The following is a 13,680-nucleotide window of genomic DNA, read 5'->3' on the forward strand; positions in this document are numbered from 1 at the left end:
GTATCAGTACTTACTGAGATACATGCAAAGTCTCTGTTAATGATGATGACCAGGTTCACTATGATCTCTTGACTGGAACCTGAGAAACACATTGTGAGAAATGTTTATCTAAGGACACACATCTTCCATATGGACACCTGCAAATAACCACCTTCACCTCCATCATGGCAGGATCCATCACCTAACTGGGTTTTTGCAATATTCAAGGTCTACCTATATTGAAAGACACCATCATCTCCTGACTACACACCTATAAAATACCATGGCTACAATTGTGAGGCAAAATTTCAGGGTAATTACCTGGATGAATGCAAATTACTCAATACTCACATGATTTCACGTACATCTTCTGTACAATATGACAGCAGGATAACATGGCTGTTAACACTGACAAAACATTATTATTGCTTAAGAACTCGCATGATAAAACAGGTCTGGGCAATCCAACATCATTCAGCCAGATATATAAAGATCAGATGGTCTGTGAGGTGTATATCATCACTTACCTACATACCAGAGATGTCCCCGTTACTGACTTATGATTCATCATGGTATCTTGATAAGAACCTGAAAAACACTTTGTGAAGTATGTATTATGGGATACAACTTTTTTTTTTTTTTTTTTGCCAGAACATCTGCAAATAACCATGGACACTCTACCAAGCACATCATGTCTACCTGGATACTTGGATTAATTCAAGGTCAACACCACAGTCAGGTAACACCATCATTTCATAACATAAAAACTGTAAAAATCCCACGGTTACTAATTGGGGGCAGGACACCATGACGTTTACCTGGATACACACAATCCCTCAACACTCACAGAGTTAAATTTTTCTCTTAAAAATAAAATGTGAAAACCAACGGTTACAAGAATTGGTTTGGAACCTATCCTCTATTAATTGAATACTTGCAAGCATTATGTTAACAAGAACTGTTAGAGATACCCATCCCTTCTTACCTATGTATATGAAGATCAAATGATCTGTGCTGTGGTTTCGGCCCACATCGTCACTTACCTTGATAACAGCAATATCCCCTGTAAACTCATCATTGATAAGCTCACCGTGAGGTCTTGACATGAATCTGAAAAACATATTGTGAAAAATGTGTTTGGTGTGTGACTCATTCTATCTCTATACCTACAAATTCCTTTGGTCATTTGTATCATTCAGGACCCACCAAGGTTACCTGGTTACTTGCAGAAGTCCAAAGTCCAAGGTTAAACTTTAGAAAAAGACATCTTCCACTTCTGGAGAGATGCCTGCAAAAGTCCCATGGTCATTGAGGTGTGATGGAGAATAGGATAAATTACCTGGATGCCTATGTATCTCCTTACAAATGTTAACTACACATTAGTTCCAAAGAGAATACTGTAAAATCTCATGCTTACTAATATTGTTACGAACAAATTTCTTAATAGCATACATAATAAGAGAAATTAATATGCATTTCTACATCATTAATTGTCTAGATGCCTGAAATAAAGAAGGTCTCAATGTCACATAGTACGATACTTGTATACTAGCAAAAACATTAATGCGATACTTGCAAAAAACATGGTAATACAAGGGTTATGAACATTATCCTCACTTACCTCGGTATTCGAAGGTCAGATGGTCTGTACTGTGCTCAGACCCACATTATCACTTACCCGGTTAAGAGCAAAGTCCTGTTAATATCCACTGAGAGCTTAACTGTGATCTCTTGACTGAAACCTGAAAAAAAAACATGTAACAAAAGTGTTTAAGGACACAACTACTTCTACCAGGATACCTGCAAATAACCTTGATCACTTCTATCATTATGGGACACATCAACTCCCTCTAGACACTTACAGTACTCCCAGATTAATAACCACTGTCAGATTAAGACCATCATCTGGTGACTTTATACCCACAGAATTCCCATGGTTACCTGTGTTGTGGAACACCATGATTGTTACCTCACTCTCAGGGTTAAATGTAAATTTTCTCTCAAATATCAAAAGTGAAAACTTGGGGCACCTGTGTGGCTCAGATGGTTACGCATCTGCCTTTGGCTCAGGTCATGATCTCCTGGTCCTGGCATTGAGCCCCATATTGGGCTCCCAGCTCAGCAGGGAGTCTGCTTCTCCCTCTCCCTTTGCCTCTCCCTCTGCTTGTGCTCTCTCTCTCAAAATGAGTAAATAAAATCTTTTTTTTTAAGTGAAAACTTGTAGTTTCTAGAATGTAAAGACTCTACATTTTCATACCTGAATTGCATACAATCAAAATATGATAAATATTACTGAAACCATCATTGCTTACCTACATTTCTTTTCTTTTTTTTTTTTTAAGATTTTATTTATTTGTCAGAGAGAGCGAGAGCACAAGCAGGGGGAGCAGCAGGCAGAGGGAGAAGCAGGCTCCTCACTGAGCAAGGAGCCCAAAGCGGGCCCAGGACTCTGGGATCATGACCTAAGCCGAAGGCAGATGCTTAACCAACTGAGCCACCCAGGTGTCCCAACTTACCTACATTTCTGAAGGTCAGCTGGTCTGTGCTGTGGTTTAGGCCCACATCATCACTTACCTGGACATCAGCAATGTCCTCATTAATGAGCACTGTTAGGGTCATTGTGAGGTCTTGACAGGAACCTAGAAAACATAAAGTATGTGTCAAAGGATACCGTTTATTCCATCGGGATACCTGTAAATAACCTTGTTGACTTCCATCATTATGGGACATATTAACTCTACCTGGATACTAGCAGTATTCCAAGGTCAACATTTTTAGGTAAGACCATTATTTCCTAATTGTACACTTGCAAAAATCGCATGGTTCCTGCTGTGGTGAGGAACACCATCATTATCTGTATACCTGCCATCTCCTAACACTTGGTCCATTGTTTAGGGACCCATCAATGACACCTGGATTTTGCAGAATTTCTAGGTCAAATCCTAGTAAAAGACATCTTCCTCTCATGGAGGCATACCTGTAGAAATCCCATGGTTAATAACATAATGTTGAAGAATATGATAAATTAACTGGATACCTGCATATCTATCTACCACTAGGCAAATTAAATACATGTTACCCTTAAACAAGAATTCAGTAAAATTTCATGCTTACTAGTACTGTTAGGAACAAATTCTTTTTTTTTTTTTAAAGATTTTATTTATTTGAGTGGAAGGGGGGGAGAGTGCGTGCATGAGCAGGGGGAGGGGCAGAGGGAGAGGGAGAAGCAGATTCCCCTGCTGAGCAGGGAGCCTGACTCAGGGCTCCATCCAGGACCTGGGGACCACAATGCAAGCCAAAGGCAGATGCTCAACGGACTGAGCCACCCAGGTGCCAGGACAAATTCATTTTTAACTACATACATGCCCATAACGGTTTTAACATAAGAGTCTTGACAACATCATTAATTAGATTCTGGAAATAAGAATGTCTTCGGTGAGGGGCACCTGAATGGCTCAGTTGGTCGAGCAGCTGACTTGATTTCAGCTCAGGGTTGCGAGATCAAGTCCCATGTTGGGCTCCATGCTCAGCGGGGAGTCTGCTTAAGATTCTCTCTCCCTCTCCTTCTGCCCCTCTCCTCTCCTCTAAAATAAATAAATAAATCTTTAAAAAATAAAAAAGAACATCTTCAATGAGTAAATATTATATCATCCCATACCTGTATTCACTAAGGAAGACCTTAATGGGAAACCCTCAAAGAAACAAAACCCAAAAAACATGGGGATACAAGTGTTAGGGTTGCAATCCTAATTTCCTGATTTCTGATTATTAGCTGGTCTGTAGCACAACATACATCATCACTTACCTGGATACCTGGAAAGCCCCGTTAATGAACACTTTTACATGCCCCATGATCTCTACCCTGGAACCTAAAAAACAAAAAAAAAAACAAAAAAAAAACACAAAAACATGTGGCAAGTGTGCTTAAGGATGCAATTTGTTCTACAGGATCATGACATATAAATAATCTTGGGCACTTCCATCACTAGGGAACTATCAGCACTACTTGGTTCTTGGCCTAACTCCAAGGTCAACAACATTCTTAAAAGACACCATTATCTCTTGACTGAGCATCTCTAAAAATCTCATGGTCATTACTGTGGTGAGAAACAGCAGAATATCTTCATGCAAAAAAACCATGACACAAATTTTAGGGACTCCATCCTTACTTACAGAGATAACTAAAGATCTGGTCTGTTGTGTGCTTAAGGCCTGTACGGCCACTGGACACCAGCAAGATCCCTGTAAACAACCTTGGTGAACTTCACCATGTTGTCTTGATTGAAACTTGAAAAACACATTGTTACAGATATTTCTGCCTATACATCTTTTCCCTCTTGGACACGTGTAAATTAAACAGGTGGCTTCCTTCATCGCAGGATCCGTCAGTTCTACCTGGATACTTGTTCTATATTCCATTGTCTATACCTTTGTGAGCAGCAATATCTTTGTCCCCTGGACACTTGCAAAAATCCCATGATTACTACTATGGTGGAGAACACATTGTAAGTACTTGGATACAGCAATCCTTCAACACTCTGATACACATCTCTACACACGAATACAGCAAAATCGCATGCTTACTATTAGGGACAAGTTTGTTACCTACCTACCTGTCAAATATGTCAGTATAAGAGTTCTTGATGCCATTATTAATTACCTAGATATCTGAAAATAAGAAGGTCTCTAATGTGTACCTCTCATGTTATCTCTTACCCATATACTAGAAAAGTTCTTACCTGATACCTGAAAAAAACAAAACATGGTAACGCAAGTGTTAGGAACAGCATCGCTGACCTAGATTTGTGAAGATCAGATGGTTTGTAGTGTGGAGGACCCACGTCATTACTTACCTGAATATCACCAAAACCCCAGGTTTAAGACCATTATTATGATCTCTTGACAGGAGTTTGAAAAACACATTATGAAACGTGTTAAAGGAGACTTTGTCTTCAGGAGATCCGCAACTAACCTGGGTCACTTCTATCATTATAGGACATAAAAACTCTACCTGCTATTGGTAGTACTCCAAGATCAACACCATTGTCAGATAAAACCATTATTTCTTGACCAGACGCCTACAAAAATCCCATGGTTTGTATTGTGGTGAGGAACACCATGATAATCACCTAGATATGGTAGTTAAACAACAATTAACACCCATAGCTTTAAACATACATTTTCTCAAAAATGTAGAAAGAATTCATGATTTCTAACATTGGTAAGGATTCTATTATTTCTTACCTCAATACCTGCAAAACAAACATAGTAACAACAATGGTTAAGTCATCACTGAACTTTTCCCCCCACCCCTTGATTGTTGCCAATTTTGTTTTGTGCATTTGTGTCGATGTTTAGTTTACAAGTTTGGGGGCCCTGTAGTTACATAATTTGCTTTGAAAAGTGCACTTAAAACACAATTTTCTATTGTTTAAGGCTGCATTCACATCAAAATTACCTCGGGTAATTTTTGATGTTGTATCTGTGGACAAAGCGAATAGTGGCTTTTTAAAACAGCACCTTGCCTGAACAGGACTTTAAAGAAATGAGCATTCGGAGGGGGGTGTATATATATATTTGAACCCTTGATTACTTTAATTGCAACATTAAAACATTTGACTTAAATTATTTGATCATTCCAGTCAGTGTACTATTCTAATTTCTCATTGTATAGGCTGATTTGTTGGTCAGTCCGTAGGTCTTGTTCACTGGGCTTTATAATTTTTGTGCAACTAAAGGCGAGGGACTAAATGCACTGCTGTATAAAGAGATCACATATGACTATCCTATTACACTTCAAATAGTATGTGGGGATTTATAACTGCTTGCATTATTTCACAAAATGAATACCTCATGTCAAATACCTGATAAGCATCTAGGTTATTTCTACTGAATCTTGGTGAGATAGGGACAGAACAAACAGTGGGTACAGGGCACTTGGGCACTCGGCGCCAAGTGCAGCTTCCACTACCCGGGTGATCACTGGACAGGTCCTCTTCAAGACTGCAAGGAGTCCTCACCACACCCTGACAAGAGAGGACATAGGTGCTATTATCCTCAACCCTCATTAAAAACCCGAGGGAAGGGGCGCCTGGGGGGCGCAGTCGTTAAGCGTCTGCCTTCGGCTCAGGGCGTGATCCCAGCGTTCTGGGATCGAGCCCCACATCAGGCTCCTCCGCTGGAAGCCTGCTTCTTCCTCTCCCGCTCCCCCTGCTTGTGTTCCCTCTCTCGCTGGCTGCTTCTCTGTCAAATAAGTAAATAAAATCTTAAAAAAAAAAAAAAAAAAAAAAACCTGAGGGAAACAGTCTTGCTTCTGAGCTGGAACTTTGCACCCTTGAGTGCCTAGTAATCCTGTTAACTTGGGGGCCCCCTCCCGTTATGAAGTGTCAGAGCCTATTAGTCACTGCACCTGTGCATCCGTGGAGTCAGAATACTTCCCCCTAAACCCAGGTGAGAGAGCGTTCATCACCTAATCCAGATCAGGGAGTGTGCCTTTATTTATGTGCCTATGTTGGGCCAGCAACACGTAAAATCAAATTTCATTTTCGCAATTCTCCTGTTTTTGTGAGCTGTTTGAGCGAGCTGGGACACATTAAATTGACCAAAGCTTTTAGTGCACGCTTCACACACAGTATCCAAATAAGCAGTCGACCCTACATGGGAGTTTTCGAAGTAGGTCGCAGCTACCCCTTAGCAAGACGACTTAAATTCATGCAGTTCAAGACTGAACCCAGTTCCCATCAAGTATACCTTCGCTGCTCAAGGCTTCTCGCACGGCCCCTCCCTTCAGACACCCATCATGGCTCGGTTACCTGAACCTGCACGTATCCCTGATCACCACGGAGAGGGCAGTTGACCCTTAAAGGAAAGGCACAGGAATGCGCCGGGTACTAAGTCGCTGATGTCTCCCTAGGGTACTTCAACCCAGGCTTTAACGGCTGAAGCACGAGTCTCGCAATCCCTGGAACACTTCACATCCTGCGCAGCAGAGCGCAGCCACATCACTGGTATTTAAATTCAAAATGGCGGGGGTGGGGAGGGGGAGTTCAGCACGCAGTCCAGTACGCAAGCGCGTGCTATGGCGTCACGTCCTGACCCCTGGTCCCATGCGCAGGCGTGGCTGGTACTCCAAGGCAGTGCGGTCACTTGCTTTCCTAAGTGAAGATCAAATGGTTTTCTGCTCCGGTTTAACCTTACATCATCACTTACCTGGATACCAGCACTGTCCCACATTAATGATGACTATTGTTAGGCTAATCATGGTCTTTTGAACAGAAAAAGCACATTGTGAAAATTTTCTTTAGTACTGGTCTTATACTAACTGGACACCTATTTCCTTGATCATTTCTATGTTTGCTGTTCATCAGTTCTACCTGGTTACTTGCAGAGCTGTGAAGCTAAGCCCTAATAAAAGATACCTTCCTCTCTTGAAAGGTTACCTGCAAAAATCCCATGGTCAATAACACAGTGATGGGTGATATGATAAATCACCTGGATTCCTGCTAATTGATACATCACTGTGAGTATTAAAAAAACAAAACAAAACAACACATCACATCATCTCAGAACAAGAATATATAGCATTTCATGCTTACTAATATGGTGGGGCAAATTAATTTCTTCCTTGCATCCCTGCCAAAAAACAGGTTATCAGAGTTATGATCACCACCAGTAATTACCTAGATATCTGAAATTTTGAAGGTCTCAAATGTGAAAATGTCATATCACTTCTTACCTGTATATTAGCAAAGTCCTCGCCTGAAAACCTAACAAAACCAAAACAAAGCACACCCTTGTTTATAGGGGTATAGTATTATAGGAATCATAATCTCTTACCTAGATATTGGGAAATCTGAAGATCTCTAACATGTAAATGTTCACATCTCTTTCCTGCCTACCAGCAAAGTCCCATATTTGCTGTCATTGTCGATTTCATGGTCATCTGGACCTTTATTTTATTTTAAAGATTTTATTTATTTATTTGACAGAGAGAGAGAGAGACAGTCAGCGAGAGAGGGAACGCAAGCAGGGGGAGTGGGAGAGGAAGAAGCAGCCTCCCAGTGGAGGAGCCTGATGTGGGGCTCGATACCATAACTCCAGGATCACGCCCTGAGCCGAAGGCAGATGCCCAATGACTGAGCCACCCAGGTGCCCCTCATCTGGACCTTTAAAACCCACGGTGGCAACCACAGCTAGGGACACATCTTTTTCAACCTATACCATGCCAGATCTCATGGGAACTACCAGCATTAGAGGAACCATCAGCTTTATCTGCATACTTGAATATTAAGGTCAAAGCCATTGAGATACCATCATCTCTTGACTGGATACCTATAAAAATCCCATCGTCAATAGTGAGATGAAAAACACCACGATAACTTACCTGGAAACTTGCAAACCCTTGAGTCTTGACCAGGGTTCAAAACATGTTATCTCTAAACTAGTAAACAGTAAGGGCAAATCCTTAGTAATTGTGGGAACTCTGTCATTTGTTATTGGAGTATCTGCAAAACAAAACAAAACATGGTAACACAAATGTTGGGGATACCATCATCATTTACCTAGATGTCTGAAAATCAGAAGGTCTATAGTGTAAGACTCACATAATCACTTACTAGATACCAGGAAAGTCCTATTAACCACCATTGTTAGTGACTCTGATCTCTTGACTGAAACCTGAAAAAACATTGTGACAAATTTATTTAAGGACCTAAATTTTCCTACTGGGGCAGTGGCAAATAACTTTTGTCACTTTCATCTTTATGGGCCCATTAACGCCACCTGGACACTGGTAAAACTTCAAGGTTAACACTGCTGTTACAGACACCATTATCCCTTGACTGTGTACCTGTAAATATCTCCTGGTCACACGGTGATGAAGAAAATTGTGCTCACTTACCCAGATGCCTGTCAATCCCTCATTCATTCCTCAGCTTAAACACACACAATCTCTAAACTAGAAAACTGGTTAAACTACATCTCATTGTTATTAGTATTTATAGGCCCAGTATCATTTTTTTACCTGAATACCTGCAAAAAAACATGGTACTGACACATCTTAGGGACACCATCATCATGCACTAGACTTCTGAAGACCAGATGGTCTGTACCATGCTTAAGGCCTACATCATCACTTACCTGATTTCATGATCTTCATCAGTATCTCTCGATTAGAACATGTTAAAATGCGCAGTGGTGACTGTAAGTAGGCATACAGCTTCTACATGGGCCTCAAAAAATTCCATGATCACTACTGTTGTTAGGGGAACCATGAACTCTACCTGGATTCTTTAGTTCTAAGGTCCACATTGTAGTTAATGAGATCATCATCTCTTGAATGGGAACTGAAAAAAGATGTTGGAAACCCTGGTTAGGGATACATGTTCATCCATCTGGACCCCTGCTGGTTCCATCTCTCCATTCCATTAGGGCAACCACTAAGTCTACGTGGATACTTGGAGATTCTAAGGTCAACACTGTAGTTTCAGACACCATCATGTATTCACTAGACACCTGCGAAAATCACATGGTTACTAATGTAGTGAGGAGTTTAATATATTGCTGGGGTACCTGCAAATATCTTTGTCACTACTAAGTTTTAAGACAAATCATCTCTGAATTAAAAAAAAAAAAAAAACAGAAAAGGGGCGCCTGGGTGGCACAGCGGTTAAGCGTCTGCCTTCAGCTTAGGGCGTGATCCCGGCGTTATGGGATCGAGCCCCACATCAGGCTCCTCCGCTATGAGCCTGCTTCTTCCTCTCCCACTCCCCCTGCTTGTGTTCCCTCTCTCGCTGGCTGTCTCTGTCTCTGTCAAATAAATAAATAAATAAAATCTTTAAAAAAAAAAAAACACAGTAAAATCTGACGGTTACTACTTCTGTTAGGGACATTGATTTCTTACCTGAATACCTGCAAAAACACATGGTAATAGTAAGAGTTTGGGACAGCATCATGACTTTTCTAGATATTTGGAAATCATATGGTCTCTAATGTGTTTAAGGCCCACATCATTTCCTATCTGGATATTAACAAAGTCCCACATTTACTCCCATTGTTAGGTTCACCATCATTTACTGATTGAAACCTGCAAAATCCCATGGTCTATAGTAGTGAGTGACACTGTGATAACTTATTTGAACAATTCCAAAATAGCACAGTGTCTACCTGGTTAATGCCTACATTATTTCTTGCCTTATTATTTAGCAAATCTGATGGTCACTACCGTGGGTAATTTCACCTTCATTTCTCTACTGGAACCTGCAAAAAAACATGATGACAACTGTAATTAGAGACACATCTTCTCTTACCAGGACACCCAAAAATCCCACAGTCGTTACCATGGTTTAGGTCACCATCATTAGTTAACAGATACTGAAAGGTGGCAGAATATGCCTCTTTGGCCTAAGAATTATTTTGAACTGATTATTTTGAGCAACTGCAGACACCGGAAAAGCTCTGGAAGCTCAGTGGAAGTTACGCTTTTGTAAGGGAAATTTATATCAGAAAGGGGCCTGTATCAAGAAGAGCGTTATTACCAGGAAGTCCCTCAGGTGAAAAAAATCATCTGCATGGCAGAGCAAACTGTTAACCATACATTTCTTCTTTCCCAGGCCCCTGTCCCTTTCCTCAGCTCAGAACAGAATATAAGCCTCAACTGCCTGGCCGCCTTTTTGAGTTTCATATCTTTGTGGGATTCCCTTATGTACATATGAGCATAAGTATCTAAAATTGTTTTTCTCTTGTTGATTGGTCTTTTGTTACTGAAGGGTCTCAACCAAGAACCTAAAAGGGTAAAGGAAAAATTATTTTTTCTCCCCTACAATACCTTCAAAGTCCCATATTTACTTGAGGTTTACCATCAGTTCTTAACTAAATACCTGTAAAATACTTTGGTCACCACAGTGATTTGGGACACATCATCTTTACTTGGTTATCTACAGAAGCCTATGGTCTCTGCTAGGTTTAGAAAAATCTATCTTACATGGAGATCTACAAATTATCCAGATAAACGTCAATGTTAGGGACACTTCGTCTCTAACCTGGGTAACTATAAAATACTTTGGTACTCCCATTATTAGTTACACATCATTTCTTACCTGGATACCTTCAAATGTTATGGTCACCACGTTTTTAGGGACATCAACATCTCTTACCTGGATACTTGGAAAATTTCTTGTTCACTGTTGTGATTAGGAGTGCCATCGTCTTAGGTATGCCATGACTGCATACCTGCAAAATCCCATCATCTTTTTCATGGTTAAGAACACCATCATCACTTTACTAGACCTCTGAAAAATCCCATGGTTGCTTCTGTGGTTAGATTTCCCATCATACCTGGAAAACCACGAAATGTCACGTTCACTAATGTAGTAAAGGATACCATCAGCTTCTACCTGCCTACTTGAGAAACCCCAATTTCAGTACTGTAGTTAAAGCCCCCATCTCTGAACTGGGTATCTACAAAATACCATGGTCACGCCCATGGTTAAATTGATCATTTCTTACCTATAGAACTTCTATATTCTATGTTTACCACCTCATTTCCTGCCTGGATATTTACAAACTCCCACAGACATTACCATGGTTAGGTCTCAGTCATCTGTTCATGCTAGATCTACAAAATCTCATGGGTACTACCATGGTTAGGGACACCATTATCTCTTCCCTGGATTCCTTTAAAAACTGTGGTCACTGTAACGGTGAGAGCCTCTATCATCTCTTACCTGAGTATCTGTCAAATCTCATGGTCACTGAATCTCTTGAATAGACAGTCAAGGCACTTCATGCTCTGACCTCCGCCTGTCTCATCAGCTTCAGCCCCTGCCATCCCTTCTCAACCTTTATAATGTGAACATTCTGAGTAGTCGAACTTCCCTGAAAATTCCTTTCTCTCCTGGTTACAGGTAGTAGAATGCTCAGGCCAGCCCTTATCATCTACTGGGAGCTGATTATTGGCACCTCTTTGCAACTCACTGTTCCATGGCCTGGAAATTGGCCATGGTGGAGGTATTTATGCCACAGAAATTGGCAAATGCTACACATCAGGGCTTTTCTTTAAGGCATTTACCAGGATGTGCTGATGAATAAAATAATAAATGAACAGGGAGAGGCACTACTGAATAATGACAACTCAGTCTTGCTTTCTCATGAATTTGATGGGACTTCTGTGAATGAAGCAATGTGTCAGTTTGTTCTACAGATGCCTTAAAATAATGTTTTCCCAAATGTTTGCAGTTAATGAAAAAAATGGATAAATGCTTTTATTATAAATTACTTAATACAATACTAATGCTGATCAGGGCTTATGTAATTTCAGTGTGTCCAAAGTTTATAAATTCACTAAAAAAACCCCGAAAAACAAAAAATAAAAAAACCCAATAGTTAAACATTAACTAGACCTAGCCAAAAAATATTTTATATATATATATATGTCTCATCCATTTACCAGAGCAAATCTTTTCTTTTCCTCACTCTATAAATTTCTTATTGTGCTTTTGGTGACAATCTAAATTTCTATCAGTAACCATATTTAGATTTCATGAGGTTCTTAGTCACTCTTCTTTCGAAAAACAAGAAAATGTCAAGTGAGAGAAGCATCACCCTACATCCCTGCTTTTTGGGTCTACAGTGTGGGAGCCAATTTTATGGTGATTCTGGTGGGGGGGAACAAAGAAAAGGAAAGGAAAGGAAGCTCCAGTTGGCTGCAGTTCTGAGGGCTGTGTCCTTCCGGACGCCCAGAGACTAGCAGAAACGGAATGCAATAAATAAGGGCTTTTTTTTTTTCCATGTTGGGATTGGTTTCAGCTTCTAACTTCATTTCTCCTTGCATCTTCACTTTCCGTAACGCTTCCCCATCACAGAATCCCCCTAAATTAAGTCAACAATGGAGATTATAAATACAAAACTGATAATACCACTGGGCAATTCTTTTTTTTTTTTAAAGATAATGTTCTATTTCTTAATGCTTCTTGGTAGCTACTCCCCACTTCTACTCACCAAGGTCAGCCATCAGCCACGAGAAACAGTGAATGAGTGCACCACCAGGGACGTGACCCATTCCTGAGGATCAATGCTGTCTCCTGAACCAGCTGCTCGCCCACCTTGCCCCTGACATTTTCTAGGTGAAAAAGATTATCTTCGTTGCTAGTACTGATCTTGTTACAGGGACTGGTTGAATTCACGTGGAATTATATACTTTCTTGCAGGGAATTAAATGTGCATTACAATTATAATGGGCTACCAACTGGGTTTTTAGGTTCCAAAGCCCCCGGGGTCAGATTCACGTGGGGCTTTCCCTTTATATTTTGACTTTAGTGGAGAAAATGTTTTCACAGTCTTCTCTGTTAGCCATTTGGTTAGAGTAACTGAAGAGCGTTCCTCTGTGTTTATCAACAGCTATCTGGCAACAAGTGACAGCTGGGCCCTGCTTTCGGCTGAAGAGAGGGCAAAGTCTGGCATTTGGGGTTCCAGCTAAGGCATGCCCTGACTCAGCAAGGTTCCTCGTCTTTAGCAGCCTTGCTCTCCCCCAGGACATGACTGAGAGATGCCTTCTAAAATTAATTCTGAGATCGTAGCTACACTTGCGGTGAGCACAGCATAACTTAGAGACGTTGAATCACTATGTTGTACACCTGAAACTACGGAACATCACGCGTCAACTCATTTAATTTTAAATTCTGTAATTTACATATCTCATGTCTT

This window comes from Ursus americanus, chromosome X (genome assembly GCF_024610735.1).
Source record: "Ursus americanus isolate L20-20 chromosome X, mUrsAme1.1.p, whole genome shotgun sequence".
Taxonomy (NCBI): domain Eukaryota; kingdom Metazoa; phylum Chordata; class Mammalia; order Carnivora; family Ursidae; genus Ursus; species Ursus americanus.